General features: G+C 35.2%; 2 protein-coding genes and 1 long non-coding RNA gene across 3 annotated transcripts in view; 2 read left to right on the plus strand and 1 right to left on the minus strand.

Annotated features, from left to right (window-relative positions):
* Positions 1-18,631, minus strand: part of LOC135196422 (major facilitator superfamily domain-containing protein 8-like) — a 533,321-nt gene that overhangs the window by 374,843 nt on the left and 139,847 nt on the right. The window lies entirely within an intron of this gene.
* The window catches only part of LOC135196417 (NAD kinase-like), a 263,723-nt gene that overhangs the window by 151,031 nt on the left and 94,061 nt on the right, over positions 1-18,631 (plus strand). The gene's annotated exons all lie outside the window — the stretch shown is intronic.
* Positions 1,990-6,144, plus strand: LOC135196420 (uncharacterized). Its single transcript, XR_010310407.1, has 2 exons — positions 1,990-2,268; positions 4,514-6,144. It is a non-coding gene; the product is annotated as an uncharacterized LOC135196420 (long non-coding RNA).

Raw genomic sequence — 18,631 nt, forward strand, 5'->3', positions numbered from 1 at the left:
GAACTTATATTGGTTTATATTTTTCTACTAAATGAAATTTTTTAATGTTACGTTCCAACCTCGTGCTCACTATCAATCAAGGTCTAAAGAATTCTTTAAACCTTGCTATCAATATTATCTACCGCTGTTACGGATATTAATAATATAGGAAAATACATTCCTGTTTTTCTGTTTTACCTCATTATGAAGAGTGTAAACGCTGCATACGCAAAATATATAGGCATACAATTTTAAGTGCTAAAAAAACCCTTTTCAGAGCGAAAAAAATGCTTAGGCCGACTTACAAGGAAAAAAATTAATACGACAACTATTAAAGAAACACTGGGAAGAACGATAATGGTTTTAATTCCCTTTAAACAATGTTATTTAGCTCGCTTGCCATAATATACATTTTTTGTTTTAGAGTAAGCCAGTCGTGTGCAGGAAAAGGATCTTCTTCTCTAGAGCAACCTGCAACCAATTAACAAAAATTTAGTCTGTACCTGCGCGGCCAGGCGAATAGTTGCCAGGTACTGCTTGCTGAAAACTTAGATATATATACGTATATATGTATTGTCCGTAATATTAAGGCAACTGATACGATATTTTGTAGCGTGATGTATACAGTACCACGATATAGTGTACAGTACTACTTACGTAGTCGTAGTTCAGTGTTCTTTCACTACGTTGTAGAGCCTTGGAACCATTGGAAACCCCCAAGAACCACAAATACCAAGTATACGCTTAGTGTGTACTACGCATTTTTTTTACGTTCATCTCCTCATGAATATAGGTTGTATAGCTTCTTATCCTTCAGTAAAAATGAACATTTCACAAGTAGGCAATGCATACTTGAATTTATTTACTCATAATTTTGTGGTAGCCACTTTATTGGGCCGCCTAAGTGCCACATATTGTAAAGTAATGACGATCTTGTCTTGTTGAAAAGGCTTGGTAGTCAGTGGGCCTTTAGGGACAGATTTTGTCAACAGTACTTGTTTTTTTAATTAAACATAAGAGTATGTGGGACGACTTAACCAACAAACCACCAACAACCGTAGATAACATGGACGACTTAACCAACAAAACGTAGATAACACCTTACGTGATAAAGTGTTTATTTACTTATTTAACAAACTTTGGCTTATGTATGTTTCCATCGAACCATATGTTTCATAGACGGGAAATGATAGGCTTTGTCATTTAATCCTTATTCTAATGAAAACTTAATTTCGAATAAACAAGAGTATATACTAGATATGCCAGCTGAGTTTGTTTTCTTCCTGGAAACTATATTTTAATTAACCAAGGCATAAACAGACACTTGCCTATTTACTCTCTTTTTTTTCTTACCTTCAATATAGCTCTGCATAGGTAGGCTACCATGACAGCTATGTTTCATACAATTTTCTCTTTCAGGTAAGGAGGTTCCTTGGAGTGTTTACCAGACGTAGCCTACTGAAGAAATACTACGCTGATGCCTCAACTCATGTCAAGGAAAAATTAGAGAAGGGAAAGAATCTTGGAAGACAAAAAATGAGTGAATCTCAGTTATGCCTATTTTACCCTCTTCGTGGTAAGTGGATCACTTTCGACCTTTATGGAATTTCTTATTGTTTAAGGGTGCCCTTTTCACACTGATGTTTATTGCCAAATTTGTTTTAGCATCTAAGTAAAAGCTGCATCTGTTTGGTGACATATTTAACGTCCTTCCTCCCTGGATAAAAATGTCAAGGTTAATTTACGTCTTGTATAGTTGTTTATTATTTTAGCTTTCTGCACTTGTCAGGTCAGTGCCATTCTTGCTAACATTACATATCTGTGATAAATTAACGCCGGTAGGAATTACCGGCAAGCTTCAGGTTTTCCCAGTGAGAAACGCCTTTAATTGTTTGGTTTACTACGTTTATTCCCTCACAAAGTCAAATTTAGGGTGGGTCATTATTGCAAAAATCGCATTACTAATTCTGTTTCTTCAAAGCAGAGTGGCAGTCATTGCGCAAGGCTTCATTCACTTGTTTTATGTTTATCAGCTGATTCCTGCCATAACAACACGGGATTTCGGATCAACCGTACGCCCCTCCGTGTTCGTGCCGTGTCAGTGACGTTTACACGAAATTGTGAAATTTTATTTACTTTAAAAAGAAAATATTATTCATATCGAAAAGACATGAAGATCTCGACATTTAAATGAAATTTGAGATAAAGTCGAGAAGGCGGCTTTTGTATATTTCTAAATTTTATATTTCGAAGTGTTCCCCGCCCGTTCTCTCAACGTAGCCTATTTAGGTGATTTGTTTATTTTTTTTTTCTAATTCGTGATTGTGAACTGTTTGTGAATCACTTTTAACTCGTATTTTTAAGCATGGTCTTCTGGGATTGTTGTATGATAGCTTAGGATTGGTTAAGACAGCTAGCATGGAGTAAGGCCAGCCTAGGTACCTACCTAGTAGTAGGTGCTAGTAGCATTAGGCAAGTCGGTTAGTCCCCAGGATAGGCGTTGGTAATTTCACCTCCGAAATATAGCCCCACCGATCTTTTTCTGATATTCAGTGTTACTGGGGAGGGGGGTTAGGGCAAACCTCCTGGCAGGTCAGGGCTTGACACTTTGTCAGGTTAGGAAGTAAGTTCTGGTTAGGCCAGAGTATGGTGCTTATATTAAGCTAGCTCATGTTAAGTTAGGATGAGATTGATAATGTCAATCGGCCTCATTACTTTGTGATCCCGTATGCACTTTCCTATTCCTTGGGGTCACAGGTAATTCTAAGGAAAAGCTCAGCATGGGGATATTGTTTGCTGAAATTTTTTTATTGAACAATATAGAAAAGGTTGTAGATGATGCAGTTCAGGTGAGGTAAATTGAAAAGTTTACCAAAATAATGTGAGAAATTTATCAACTCTTGTTTATGTTTGTATGTAGAAAAGCTCTGTGGGTCACTATGTTTAGTACCAGCTCCTTGGGAATTCTTGTAAAAACATAGTAGCTAAAGGTTGGTAAATTTCGTATTATTTTGGTGAATTTTTCTCGCTATCTCACCATTATTACATATCTCCATGCAGAGATCTTTAGAATTACCGTAACTTTTGGCCAAAAGCATGGATTTTTTTTTTTATTTTTTTTTTATTTTTTTACTACTACTTGAATGTTTTTTGTTTTGACCCAAATTGTCGGGTCAAGGTATCAGTTTTCAGATTCCCATTCTCATGATTGAGTGTTTATGAAAATCAGGCTATGGATGATCTCAGAAATTGGTTGGGTGGTAATGGTACAAAAGAGTTCCACATGGAGATTTCGTTTATTAATATGATTTTTTGACACAAAAATAGAGAAAGTGTGTGTGATACGGCACAAGTGCGATAGTACTTGAAAAATCCACTGAAATAATGGTGAGAAATATTGTGTAAAAAACACAAAAGATGGTAAATTTTTCATCTTATTAAAGGGAATTTCTTAAGTTATCTCCCTGTACAGCATCATATACACCTTTTCTATATTTTTCAGTAAAAAAATATAATTGAGAAACAATATTACTGTGTGGAATTACCAGCTCTGGGAAAATACTAGATATTGTTTTTCTTCCAGCTCACTATGTAAAATAATTGGAAAATGTCAAAATTATGGTTATGTCTCAAATTAACCTAATCACATTGCTATAAAAAATGGGAAAATGTTGCAAATATGGGTGTCTTAATCTAAGCTAACATAATCTTTAATCTTGAATATAGTATTTTACCCTGATTTCATGCAATATTTATGCAAATTGTGTTGTCTTAAAATTTCCCAGTTTAATTCACCATTTGATTTTATAGAAAAAAACACACTGCAATGATTATCAGCCATCCATTTATGAATGCTTTTGAAGATGTCCATAAAAGAAGGCTGCTAAATTAGAAACTTACTTAACCTAACCTTTAAGCCCCTAGTTAGCCTGTGCGTGTACTATTACAACCATAATTTTATAGAGCTAATATTAGCCAGGTATTGCTGGGATCCAGTATACTAAAGAAATAGACATAATTAGACTAGGATTATTGAACCTCTGCCATTTCCCTTGCCATTTGTCATAATTGTGTAACTTTCTATCCTCGAAATTATTCTCAGTTGTCATGTAGGTTAGTCTAAGACCACCTTATTGTTAGCATTACAGCCAAAAGTTTTAAAGATGTTTGAATTACTCTAGGTCAAATTTTGTGTATTTACTTTGCACTGAGGTGAAACTTCTTTTTCCTGGTATTTATTATGAACAGTAATAGTCCATTTGTGTTGGCAAAAGCTTCAAATAGCTTACTAGAGACCTTGATTATAATTACTTAGGTATATGAGATGCATTCCAAGAAATAGTTAATTCGTGGATCCTAAGCTGTTAAAAATTTCCGCAATTAGTTTGTCAAGGTCAATTGTCAGTGCAATGGCAGCTGCACTAAAGAAGTTTTTCTAAAAAATCTATTTCAGCAGGGGCAGATATATGTACTTATTTGCTAGTTGCACTTTTTGTGTGTTATCACCGACATTATATTGTCTGGTCTCTTCCAGGTACAAAGTGAGGTTCATCATAACAGCAAATTGTATCTGCTTATTTTTACTCCTTATAATGGAAGTTACATCAAACTCACTGTCAACAGACAAAGATGACTCCTCAGATGATTTCTTTTACAGACGGTATGGTTCTGTGAGGCCATGGAATTAGAAGCAAGTTGTATGTGCTTTCTAGTAATGATTACATAGGTGTGATTCTCTTGTGCCCAAGAACTCTAACATCATATGGCATTGTTTCCTGTGCATGCTCATTTCCTCTTGAGTGTGTGTACTGGATTCAGTTCAAATTTGGTCTTGAGTGTCATTTTTGGACTTCTTTTTTTTTTTGTCATAATTTTTGTACTTTTACACAGACTCTGCATTTTATAAGTGTACAGAGCTTTAAATGTACAAAATCTGTGATGTCTAATCACATTATATATGGTTATATTGATTTTGATGGGTCACTGATATCTTTTGCATGTGAAAATTAGGAATACTGTATTTGGATATACATATTGATTTTCCCAGATCCTGTCTTTTTCCCTAGTAGAATTTTACTCTAGCAGTCACCTCAGACTCTGGAATCCTTATTGTTTGTACTCTTAATTATGTGGAATTTTGAATGTGGACCTTAAGTTTGATTTTTTGTGTTTTGTTGGTTAGGTAAATGTGTATCACATTCTCCCAGCTGTACGATATCAGTAGTGGTATCTACCTTTTGAGTGGTTGAGATGTGAATATTTGATAAGAATTGTGGTGTAGTGAAGGTTTTGGAGATGCCTGTATATGCATCATGATGGATTTCTGCTAATTATTAAATCTCATAGATTAGGGTTGCATTGAAATGGTAATGTATTGAACTAAAATTCAAAGTAAGTCCATACAAAATTCTGCTGTAAATCCAAGGTTGTTTTGTTATCAAGTCTGCCATGATAGCAAAGACCTCTTGAATCGTGATCGATTATCATGCAATTTTGATTTTTTTTCATTTTCTGCAACACTGGTCCCATTCAGTTTGGAAATCTCTTGGTGTGTGCAAAGGTGAACAAGATGCTTTATCAGACACTTTAATTATGCTCTTTTGCAAGAAATAAGATGGGAACCTCAGAGAATTAATCCAATACAAAAATACAGCCTTGATCAAAGTTGCCAACTAATTGTGTACAAATGCAGAAGTGTACTACTTCTAGCCCAGTTTTTTCCTTACTGTATTATGCAAAAATTGTAAGATATACTTTGCAACTTTCTGTCTTGTATCTAGCCTATGCCTAAAAGACAGCAGGAGTAGATGGTTGAGGAAAAAAGAATGAGTTATCTTCAGATGAATAAAGTATTTCTCTTTCAAAAGAGAAATATTTTCAATATTTGGGAATTGGGAAGCAGATGAGATACATACTTACTTGACTGTGAAGAGAAGGCATCATCATTCCTAATAAATCTGATCCATACCATGGTCTCTTCAGATATCTGCTGAATTGTTCGTAGAATATACACCACCCTTATTTTACTATGCATTATTGTTCATGAAGCACTTGGTTGTGAGATAGAGCCAGTTTTGAAAGAAGAGGAATCTCTCTCTCTCTCTCTCTCTCTCTCTCTCTCTCTCTCTCTCTCTCTCTCTCTCTCTCTCTCTCTCTCTCTCTCTCTCTCTCAATTAAACATTGTCAGTTATTCTTTGCTTGACAAAGGTAGTAACTTGGTGCATCTTTGCTTATTAGTGTCATTGCTCAGATTTGTTTCATCTGTTATTTCATCCTCAGCTTTCTTGGATAAAGTTAGTGGTTTGAATAATTATTTTCCAATGAAGAAAGTTATAATTACTTTCCTAATTAAGTAAGAAGGTCCATGTATCAGGCTTCTGGTAATAGAGGTCACATGTGGTATTCTAGACAGTTATGAAGGTTCTTTGCAGCCTCCTTGTGGTCCCCAGCTACTTTACTGTCCAGCTTCTTAAACTTGGCATTGGTCCAATTTTCATCTCATATAGAAGTAATACTTAGGATAGGTCTTATGTGAATCCAGAAATAGGACTCGGTGTTCCTTGTTCAATTATGTACTTGATGACAGTAAGGGAAGATGCCATGTATTACAACTCTAAGACAGTTAACATTGTGTTTTAGAAATTTATTTGTATTTCTAATCTGTTTATTAATTTACCTTTTCTTTTCTAATAACTGATCTCTTCTCACTGTATTTCCTATTATCTTCTGAAACTTCTTTCAATTGAATAACATATTCTTTGAAAGCTTTAATTTCAAGTCAGTGGCCGCTGTAAGCTTTTCCTTACGAATAGGAGCTTGTCTTTTGAGTAATGGTAAGAATAATAAGAGAAATACTGTAGGTAACATGTCTATTGGGCAGGTGTATCAGTTAACACCTGTTAGACAGGTGTATTCACATTGTACAGTGTAAATGTTTTTGTGTTTTTGGTTGTGATTGTTTAGATGGAACTAGACTTTGCTAGTTATCTTTTTCTGTTTAGTATTTACACACACACACTGTTAATTTGATATCTTACACAGCATACAGACCTAGAATGAGTTTTGTGCTGAATTCATAATGCTGAGATCATTGTGTAATATGAAAACTTCAAAATATTTGACTTGATTCCAGTCAAGGGTCAAGTTTCAGAGTTGACAATACCCAGGAAGAGGGCATCATCACCCTGAGAAGAAAGGTCAACAGTACATACTCTATATAGCAAGTGTTATTTATAGAGATTTGAAATGCCTGGAATTTTATCCTGTGTCATTATCTAATTACAAAATGGCATGTCCTTATCTAATTACAAAAATGGCAGTTTTGAACTTCCAAAAATAATATGCGCTATTCAAATCATAATATATATCTAATTGGATTTTAACATTTCAGCTATGAAACTACAGTATATTTCAAAGCAGTAATGCATTTATGATATACAATTGACCAGTCAAATAAGATTACTGACTTCAGATATCTGAAGTATGACTCGGTAATTACCAGGACACGACTAATAATAGACTATATGAATGTCTGGACACATTCAGGTTAGGGTTATAGGTGCCTCTCAACATACAGAGATGAATTTCGAATAAAGTATTAATGAGGAAGAATGTTTTTTGTTGCCTAAACTTTTCCCATCATTATTATTAGCATATGGAAGTCTGCAAACCATATCATGCCACTTTTGAAATTGATAATGGAATAGCAAATTTTTTAAAGTGATTATGACCACCGGAAATTTAAAGGAGCACCTCTCTGACAGTGAAAGTTGTGCAGTTTTGCCATCTTCATCATTTTCTTGTAAATTTCCTCAAGTTTTTTTCCCACTTTTCAGAAGAAAAAGTTTTCATGTATCATTTCAGTTATTTCTTCCAGAATCCTTTCATGCATCACAGCTAATGCCATCCAAAGTTCTTTGAGAACTCTTGAAATTTTTGAAAGTTGATGTAGCCCTTCTCAAAATCTATTGAAGTAATGGAATGCTTGCAGTTGATGGCAAATAAGAAATCCTCACATTGAAAATTTACAATATAGTTGTTGACAAAACAGAGCCTGCAAAAAAAGACTTGGATGAGCCATGCCTTGGGATGATAACAGTAGGAAATAGGTACCATATGTAATCTTAATTTCAATAAGTGTGATGATATAATGTGTATTGGTGGGGATATCTGATGAAATGTTATATACTCTTTCAAGAATGATTCTATTTATTGGCCAAGCAGTAGTGATGCAAACATTAATATATAAGTAAAATAAGAGGTTTGTAGCACTTAAACAGTTTAAAAGTTTGCCTTTTATTCACTACTCAATACTCTCTTGCAGTATACATTACAGACTTGTTTGTATCACAGATCCATCACCCATATACACCCCACAGTCATATTCTTTGAATATCTCAGATACTGCAGTTATATATCTGACAGGCTGGAGAGTACTACTGATGGACAACTTGGACTCAACTGAACAACATATGACTGAGGAACTCCCTGTATGGGACTGCATAGGCCATAGAGGAGCTGTATCAGCTCCTCTCCCACTTCATTTTAATCTGCCAACAGGGATGCTAGCATATTGAATGGAAGAAAGTAGACCAAAAACTATGAAAAAGGCCCCAGTCGAGTTATGCTTATGTTTTTTTTACCCTATCTTTGAATCTCCAAAATTTTCCATAGATCCAGGATTCTACATGATTGATGGGTTTGTGGTGAAACAAAATGAATGCTGTAACAAAATTAGTTTTTGATACAGTGACTGTACAGTTTCCCACCCACAACATAGGTCAAGTATTAGGAACAAATCCTTAAAAGTAATTTTGTCAGAATCTTCAAATTTTCTGTTCATCTAATCATAAAGGTTTATGGAAGTTGCACTATTAAAAAATCTAATCTATTCAAGAACAATAGTTTTGGGCTAGTCTGGTGAGAGGTGTAAAAATATAAACAAAGTGGCCTGGTTTAACTATACATACTTATTAACCACTTCCTGGATTCAGTGGCCTGGTTTAACTACTCATTAACCACTTCCTGGATCAGTTATTTTTTAACCAAGCATGTCATTTAATGGGACTTATTTTTATTAGATTAGAGAAAATAGTAAACGAATTGTGAAAATAAGTTCTTTGGTTTTAATGAAGATAAAGAATATTATATAAAAGCCAAAGGTTCAATGCCTGTTTGTCTAAAATGTTCACTTTACAGTTTTAGTAATTAGGTACAGTAACAAGTCAATGACAAATGTGATGAAAAAAGGGAAAAAATGCAGCATTATGCATTAATCTGCTTTTGAACATCACTGTTACTGATTGTTACCAAGTGACATTAAAACCAATTGGCTATAGCTCGAAAACCAGCCAGATCATAGCCAAACAGGGAGAGTGCATCAGCATTAGATGTGCCATGCTGTCGAATTTCTCAGTTCCAGAGGTCTTTTATTCCTCACACTGTTGGACTATGGAACATCTCCCAGAGGATGTTGTGCATTGAAATTTCAAAAGTTCAAGTGAAGCTGCAGTGCATTACTTCCCTAAAACAGTTGACCTTGTATTTTACAAATTTAAATGTGTTGTTGCATATTTACAATTTTTTTCCACTCTGATAATTAACTGCTTCTTTCTGTATTTCCTATTATCTAATGTAACTTCTTTCAAATGAACACCATATTATTTGAAAGCTTGAATTTCAAGTCAATGGCCCCTGTAGGCTTGTTCCATATGAATAGGGGCTTATCTTCTGAATAATAATTTAATAATAATATGCACACACTTATCACTGCATGTGGCGTGCAGTGATATTAAAAAAGTTTCTCGTGCACAACTTGAGCCCCTTTCGGTAGCTTTATGGGTATCGTGACATCGCAGTATGTGACTGACTGTATGATAAAACCTTTAGATCGTTTCTTTTTCCACTGGGAATCTTGTTCAATTTGAATGTCGGCAGCCTCCCAGGACTTTCATCTTTTAAATGAGATATTGTTTGGTGTGGTACTTTCTGTTTTCCATTCAGGGTCAATGTGATTTGCAGTTGTGTCATGTCATCTGTTTCAATAGAAACCTCCATTAGTGCCTATAATGCCTGTACCTCAGGACTTACAATATAGTATAGTCCTCAGTTTGTGGAAAATTAATATCCAAAATTTCTGAAGTGCAATTACCAGCACTTCTTGATACCAGAGGAATTTCGTTCTTTTACAACAAGTGGACGATCATCCTCACTGAATTATTAGTACTTTGGGTTGTAAGTTTTGGAGGGAAGTAATATGTATATCAGTGGTTTGGCAATTTTGAAAATAGTGGAATATGTTGATATTTGTTCTTTTCTGGGTTATATCTTGCAGAATCAGCTATGCAAGTTTTTTTAGCTTGTTCCACAGATATTTGCTGTTTTTGAACAAGTGGTAATAATACTGGAAAATGAAACCCACAAAATTACTGAGTATATAACTTGTTTACTTGTAAGTAGTATTTACATAGTATTTTACTCAAGTTACATAAAATAGTTTGTAAATACTTACAAGTAAACAAGTTATACTCAGTAATTTTGTGGGTTTCTTTTTCTATCTTCAAAAGAAAACTAAGTTTTTGTTTGGTTCAATAATAATAATAGTAATAATAATAATAATAATACCTCGAACTGATGTCTGTACTTATCAGCTACATTATTATCATTATTTTATGCTACTTTTTTAAATATATCTTTTTACATATATCTCTTCAAGTGAATTTTAAATGTAAAACACTGGTTAGATTAAGTTAGGAACTATTATAATTGATGTTAGCTGTAGGATATGAAAATTTGCAAGGGCAGGCTTTTAATATAGGCTCTTGGTATTATATTAGAAAGCCAGATCCTCAAGCTGTCTGTTAAGTTGAAGTGGGACTCGTACATCTTAAATTGTCTTAAACTAAGGGAAAATCAGTTTGTAGAGAATGTAATGCAAACAATCTGATATTTTCTTTAATGAAGGAAATAGCATTCCGTTACTTGGGAAAAGTCTGTGTTAAGATTCCAGAGTAGAGTTGTTGATTTTTATTGTAACTGAAAGCTACAACTTGTAAAAGTACATATATGTCTTTTGAATTGTTGCTCTGCAGAAGTTACAATGCATGATACTTAACAGTATCCTGTATTAAGCTCTTTTCTATATACGTAATGACCATGTTTTGTAATAGTGTTGCGAATGTACTCACAATTTGTGTTAATGAGCTGTTTATCATTTTAGAATTACAGTTGTCAGTTTAGCCCGTCTATGATTTGTGAGTGCCAGAAAATGAGCACCTTGCGTTGGAATGCCGTAGCTTCTTGAGGCTGTAAAAGTTCCCAGAAATGACTGCAAATGTGAACTAGTGGGACCTAATGGCATTGTAAACTGCTTCCAAGATAATGATAACAAGAACTTGACTAAACATCAGATTTCTAGGTGTTTGAGTTTATAGATATCGTAAGTCGTATGTGAATGGTATAAATAGTTTAGACACACCTAGGATGGCCAGCAGTGGATCAGGGCCACAGCCAGACAAAGCTTCTGGTAGAGAGGAAGAAATTGCTCAGTTTTTAGAGAAAATGAAGATTAAGCAAGAACAGAACGGTGTGTGTGATGAGTCCACGTCAGAGAATGGACGCCACCAATGTCCTATCCTCTGGTAAGATTCCCAAGTTATGTGCATGCGTAGATGTTGTCATGAAAAAATACCAAGTGTTTTTTAAAACATTACAGTATTGCTTTTGTAATGATGGCTATGGCATTGTTGTTTCATCTTTAGTGAAATTGATTCTTTTTATATTCTTTTAAAGAAGAGTACTGTACTGTAGTTATCCGAGCACTTTATGTAGATACATGCAGTATTTTGTTTTTAGACAAATATTAGGATATTCACTTCTTTTCTTATTAATGTTTTGAACTTTGATTTTATTTTGGAGTTGTTGCTGGTGATTGTTTATCACTACATACCTGCTAATCATACCCTTTAACTGGTTAGAATGCTTCCAAGTACACGGGGTGAAAATTGTTCCAGCAGGTATTCATAGCCAATTCCCCAGTCCTTGCAGAAATACTATTTGTATTCATTGGTGCGTTGTGTTATGATATAATTTTGCAGATGTTATCTCTAGAACATATCAGCATTTCTACTTGTTTAGGGATCTGTCATTGACAGGATTTCATTTATATTGCATTTCCATTTAAATTTTGTCTTGTTTGTTTTTTGAGATTTTATGAGTATTTCTATTTTTCCTGAGTTACCAACACGATGCCATGTTGTTACTGTTTTGTTTTCTCGTCACTTTGTAATTTCAAAGTCATTATGGTTTTCAGAGATGGTTTTGCTTTCCTGTTCACATATTTTTAGTTTGAGATTTTTTTGCTTATTGTGTATACTATGTTTGAACTAATAAAGTAACTTTTTTCCAATTGCCCTGTTCTGATGAGGATTCATTGTTGGCACCTTTTATTTTTGCGTAGGCTGTTCGATTCCTGTTTCACTTTCACAGTAATGGGTACCTTTAGTTGTATGTTCCTTTCCAGTTTATAACATGATTATGAATTGGTGTGCTAAAAAGTGGTTTAAATCTGAGTAACTTATATACAAAATACTGTTTTTTCTTCTGTGCTGGTGAGTTGAATGTGGCTCTTCTCACCGCAGACATAAATGTCAGGTTTTAGTGTCTTCAGGTTGATCTTTCTTATCCTCTATGCTGGCTCCTGCAGCTGCCACATCGTCTCAGCTTTGTAGTGGATATTTGCTTGTTTATACTTTCCAGAGGACTTCTAACCTCAATGGTTGTCTCCCTCTCTTTAGGGCCCCCTAACTATTCGTAGTAAGGACCTGCCAGAACCTTCGTCTGTTGCTTCTGCTGCTTCCACCTTCTATTTAGGCTACAGCCTCAGTGACATTTCCTTGTTGTTTTTTACTTAAAGGGTAAAGTGGCTGCTTCTGGTGTTGATCTCCTTGTGGATGTTGTGGCCAGCTCTTTTTCTGCTCCTGTTGCCTCTTGCCCAGTAATGTTGCTATTCCTGTCTTCCTTTCTTAACTGCATCTATATTGTCCTTCCTCCCAAGCAGTAGTTCAGGCTATTTTAAAATTAGTAGGTTTACAGTTAAACATATATCCAAGGCCCATATTTTCTCCATTTTCCCCTTTCTTCAGGTTGAGATTGGCTCAGGAGAATGAATATATAGTTAGGTATCTGCAACTCTTATGTTAACTTGTAGTATAGACATTAAGTGTTAATATATATATATACTATATATATATATATATATATATATCTATTATATATATATATAAAATGTACTACGTACAATGATAAACATCCTTGCACTCTTCTTTACCTGACCTAGCTGTTTCTGCTCACAACACTAGGCATGCTACTGCTACAAAAGTGTGCTGCTTTTTTAGTACGTATCAGGTTTAATATGTACTTAGTTTGCTAGAAGTTTTATTTTGACTTCAACTAAAATGTGAAATAGTTTGTCTAGAGCAGTTGTTGAGTCTTCTGATCTCCAAATGTTTAAGCAAGGAGTAAATTCATTCCTCATTTCTGCTGATGTCTCCTGAAATTAGAAGTTCAGTATTGGTTTTATTTTCTGTTTCAGCGTTTATCACCTTTTCCTTTAACTTGTCTGCTTTGCAGGCTGATTTACTGTAGGAGCCTTCTATGGTCTATAGTCTGTTGAATCTTTCCGTCAGGGTTTTCAGCTGAAGATTTAATGCAAGGAAGGAAAGAAAGGATCAACTAACTAAGCATGCCATCTGGAATTGTTTTCTAGGAAATGTTTTGGTTCTCGGACCTGGATGTGCCCTGCACAGTTAAAGGCAGAATTATCCTTTGATAGGTTACAAATTGGTTGTATAAGTTTTTTTTTTTCTATACTTGTGCTCATGTATTGAAGTTAACGATATTGGAGCTAATTCATAGCTTTAGTTAGGTGGGAGGACATACTACTAAGGCTTTGATTATGTGCTGTAGCTACTGTATTTTTTGAAGTACAGAAAATTAAAGTTGTGATCATGCAAACTTTACCAAATAATGAGAAATTGTATATGCCCATGTTTAGTTGCCAGTGCTCAGCTGAGACAGAGCAGCATTATGTATAAGATTTATTGTAGTGAAAGGTTGGTTGAATGAGACTCATCCTGACCCAGTTCTTCCTGTGTCCACTACAATTATTATTACCTGTATTTTTTGCATGAGGTTAATCTAGAAGAAAAATTGAAAAGTCACACAAAAGTTAAATGTACGTAGGGTAGGTAGCGGATGTTTTGAAATTATGTTGCGTACAAAATGGGATACTGATAGAAAAAACTTGCATTTGTTTTTAAGACATTGGTTACTTTAATTTTTCTTATATGACTCCTAAGTTTATTCTGTTGCAATTAAATCCAACTTAAATGCTGTCCATTACATGGATGGTAGTGACCTACCATAGACTTGATATAAAAGGCAGTTGTGATGAAATACTGGTTTTCTATGCAAAGGCTTTATGGGTCCTTAACCCCATAAGTGGGGTAGTGGATGCACCTCGTGCTGTGCACTGTAGGCATTACTTAGGGTTGTATGCAGCATCCCTTTAGCCCCCAGCTGCAGCCCCTTTCATTCATTTTACTGTACCTCTGTTCATATTTTCTTTGTTCCATTTTACTTTCCACCTTCTCCTAACAATTGTATTATAGTGTAACTGTGAGGTTGTCCTGTTACACCTTTGAAACCTCCTTTATGCTCAGTTTATCTTTTGAGCACATTCCAGTTCCAATTCTGAACACTTACTGTTTTTTTATGATTTTCAAAACAATTGTAGTTGGTATGAAAGACAACGGTTCATTTTCTAAATGATTATCTTGTGAAATAAATTTTGTTATAGAGGAACTGAGTAGTTCTAAAGGAATGGTGATCTGTGAAGTATTTAGCATTTCATATAAGGGACCAGCCTTCTGTAGAGCACTGTGAGTACATTGTTGGATGAAAGAAGGATAATTCTGAAGTTTCTTAGTCATATAGGTTGTCATAAGACTACAATTTTTTTTCATTCGTAAGGATGCCTCCAGATGGTTTCTTAGTTATATTGAAAGTCTTCAGACCTCAATTACCATTCGTGTGGAGTCTTCAGATCTAATGCTGGCATTAGTTGTGGGGTTGTTTTTCCAGACTACAGTGAATGTGGTACATCACAAAGTTCTGTCTCAAAATGGGCAGCAGAACTTTCCTTAAGAAGATTGTAGTTTTGAAGGATACAGTACCTTTATTTTTTTTTAGCCATTCCTGGAGAGTTTTGGAACGAATACAGCCTTTAGTACTAGAAATCTTAGAGTGGCTGTTTTGATTAAAGTAAAAACATGGTAATTTTTATTTGGTTCCTTTGCATGCAGATGTTTTGAAAAATGAACAAGCAGTAGAGCAAGCAAAGGAAAAAGTTTTAAAACGTTAAAAAAAGTAGGGCAGTGAAATTATGTAAGTAGGTTAAATGGTACTGTACTGATGATAAAAAGTTAAAAAAAAAAAAAAAGTTTAAAGAGACATCCTTTGAGCAAAAGATTACACATTTTGTCGTTAGCTCACTCAAGTGTGCCCATGACTTGAGATGTACTGGGCATGAAGAAGTATGATAAAATACCGGGAAACTGCACAGCGGGTTTTTGTATACGAAAGCTAGTACACTGATAGCAACAGGATTCATAGGGGTTAGAGCTGTGTGCATTTAAACTGAGGAAATTGTGGTTCAAGTAATAATGAAACAATTTTGAAATTAAATGTTAAAGTGCCCAATTTTTTCTTGTGTGGGGGGGGGGCAGGTTTTTGTTTATTTGTGAAATTATATATATATGTTGGTGTATGTATAACTGAGTCACGGAAATATGGAACGTATATGTCACAAATAAACAAATAGTTGCCCCTGCTGCTCAAGAGAATATTGGGCACTATAAAATTTAATTTCAAAACTGTTTCATTAATACTTAAACAGTTTAAGTTTGTTTATTTTTATATTTTGATTTACTTCACTTGACGGGAATTTAATTCAGTGGAAGGTTGCTCTTCTAGGAGTTGGTTGATTTTTAGGCTTTATATACAAGTTTGTTGAATAATAACAATAATAATAATACCTTTAGTTCTCAAATCTTGGAACATTTCATTCTTCGGCTTTCAGATGGATCAGGTACTACACTTCATTTATTAAAAAGGATGATCCGTTCGTCTCTTATTCCGCAAGGGAAAAATAATCTGGTGAGAAATCACGTCCTGAGAGAGAGAGAGAGAGAGAGAGAGAGAGATTACGTCGCAATTATATTCGATGATGACTATAAGGGAATGAACGTAGGATAGCTAAAAGCAGAGTCAAAGTAATAGGTTTTTACCTTTCGGCCTACATCCGTAAGAACCACGGCGTCATCATCATCATCATCGGCGTTGTTGTTCTGCGTGTGCGTGGAACGGAAATAGGCCAATCTTGCCCGGAGCTGTAACGGAAATAACAGACGCAAAATTGTCTTTTTTCTTTCTTTTTCTTGAGATTGTGTCCCTCTTTTGTTCATTGTTTTCCGTGTTTTTTTTTTCTTTTTTTTTGTACCGGCTTGCTTATGGTTTACTGAAGTCTGTGGTTTTATGGGAAGAACGAAACTGTGTGTACATGTTTAAGGTTGAGTGATGTGCATTTGCAAGTATATGCCTTTCAGTTATCATAAGTAACTTATTTTACGCAATTTTAAGTGGATTCTGCTTTAATCTAAAGGAAGAGAACAACTTGAAAAGAATGAAATTAAGGGATTTTGTTGAGTTTGTAATTCTCTGATATAATATAAATAGCCAGTCTCAAAAGAGTAAGGTAGGCCTAACTTACCTGGAATTACTTTATTTCAGACATTGACCAATGGGGTCTATAGGCACGTTTCATTAAAGATCCACAGGAATAAAAAGAATGTCATTATTCCGCAAAATTACTTTCATGATATTGATTCGGAAAGGAAGGAATACAGTACCATTCCATTTTACGAAAGTATTTGGTACCGTGGATGATGGCTACTGGTGCCATACAGGAAATAATCTCGTGGTTTTGATTGATGTTCCATTATCGTGCGACCATTTTTTTTCTCTAACATCATCGCAATTGCTGCAGTGTTGGTATAATAGTAGTTCATTCACTAGGAATTTTGTAGTTTAGGTATTCTTCGTGAAAGTAGTTAGTCTATGATAGGAAGTTTATTTTTATCTATTTTAAGAGAAAGAAATTTAATGTAAATCTTGAATGTTCAAGTGCAATAACCTCTCTCTCTCTCTCTCTCTCTCTCTCTCTCTCTCTCTCTCTCTCTCTCTCTCTCTCCTTTAAGCTTCAAGCTTCTCGAGGGGTCCAGTTTGTCTGTTATTGAGACCACTTTGTTTGGTCCCCTGCCACATTTTCCCCCGGACACGTTGTCATACCCTTCTTCCATTTTTTAAAATGGTTCCAATTGTTTCTCGTTTGTTATTAACAAGAAGTCTTCAATTTCAGTAGATTTTATTATTATCCTTTTTATTGGTGAAGAAATCCACATTTTAGTGACATTCAATTATTATTATTATGGGTGATTGGGTGCGTCACGCTGCCGTGGAACCCGGCGCTGCCCGTTATGTATCTCCTACCCTCCCGATCCCCTACCTACAACGCCTTCCACCCGGGGCGGACAAACAAGAAAGATCCTCTCTGATTTTTATTATGCTGTACGTGCAATAAATACACTTTCATTTGTTTTTATGCGATTCACTGCTGTAAAGACTGCTGCAGTTCTAAATGTGCAGTATTAGTTGTCCAGTAATGTTTAATACTTCTCTTTCAAACGTTTAGTTGCTGCCACGAACGTTTCCATAGATTTCCTATCCACCTCTTCAAGGGGAATGTTATAGCGCTGCATTTTCCTCATTTTGTAAAGTCATTTCTTTGCCAGTAGGCATTTAATGCCCCGAGATGATGTTTTGATTTTCTGTAAAAGAAGACTTAAGATGGCTTATTGTCTGTTTGTCCGCCCTCAGATCTTAAAAACTACTGAGGCTAGAGGGCATCAAATTTGTTCGATCATCATCCACCCTCCAATCGTCAAACATATCAAATTGCAGCCCTCTTGCCTCATTGGTTAAAATTTTATTTAAGGTTCAAGTGAGCCATGATCTTGCGTCTGGCACTATGTTGTTAACTCAGGTCACCACCGGGCCGAGAATGAAAGCTTCATGGGCTGCTGCTGAGTTTCATATAGAATTATACACTGTAAAGAAAACTCGATTCATATTTTACTTGTTTTCATATGATATGACTTTGAAGAAAAATACTGCATTTATTTCCCTAATTCTGATATCTCAAGAAATGTTGACTTGATAACAATACTTCGTGAGATTGCCGTCAGCCAGGAAGTCTTATTTTCTTGGTCGTCCGACCCAGGCAGGATCTAGGAATGATGATGACATATAGCCTAATAAGGAGATATTCTTAAGTAAAGCAGTGGCGTGGTCGGTATATTGTTGGCCTGCCACCTCGTTGGCCGCGAGTTCGATTCTCAGGCATTCCATTGAGGGGTGAGAGAGATGTATTTGTGGTGATAGAAGTTCACTCTCGACGTGGTTCGGAAGTCATGTAAAGCCGTTGGTCCCGTTCCATGCAACGTGAAAACACAATACAAACAAACAAACAATTAAG

The sequence above is a fragment of the Macrobrachium nipponense genome, chromosome 17 (genome assembly GCF_015104395.2).
Source record: "Macrobrachium nipponense isolate FS-2020 chromosome 17, ASM1510439v2, whole genome shotgun sequence".
Lineage (NCBI taxonomy): Eukaryota > Metazoa > Arthropoda > Malacostraca > Decapoda > Palaemonidae > Macrobrachium > Macrobrachium nipponense.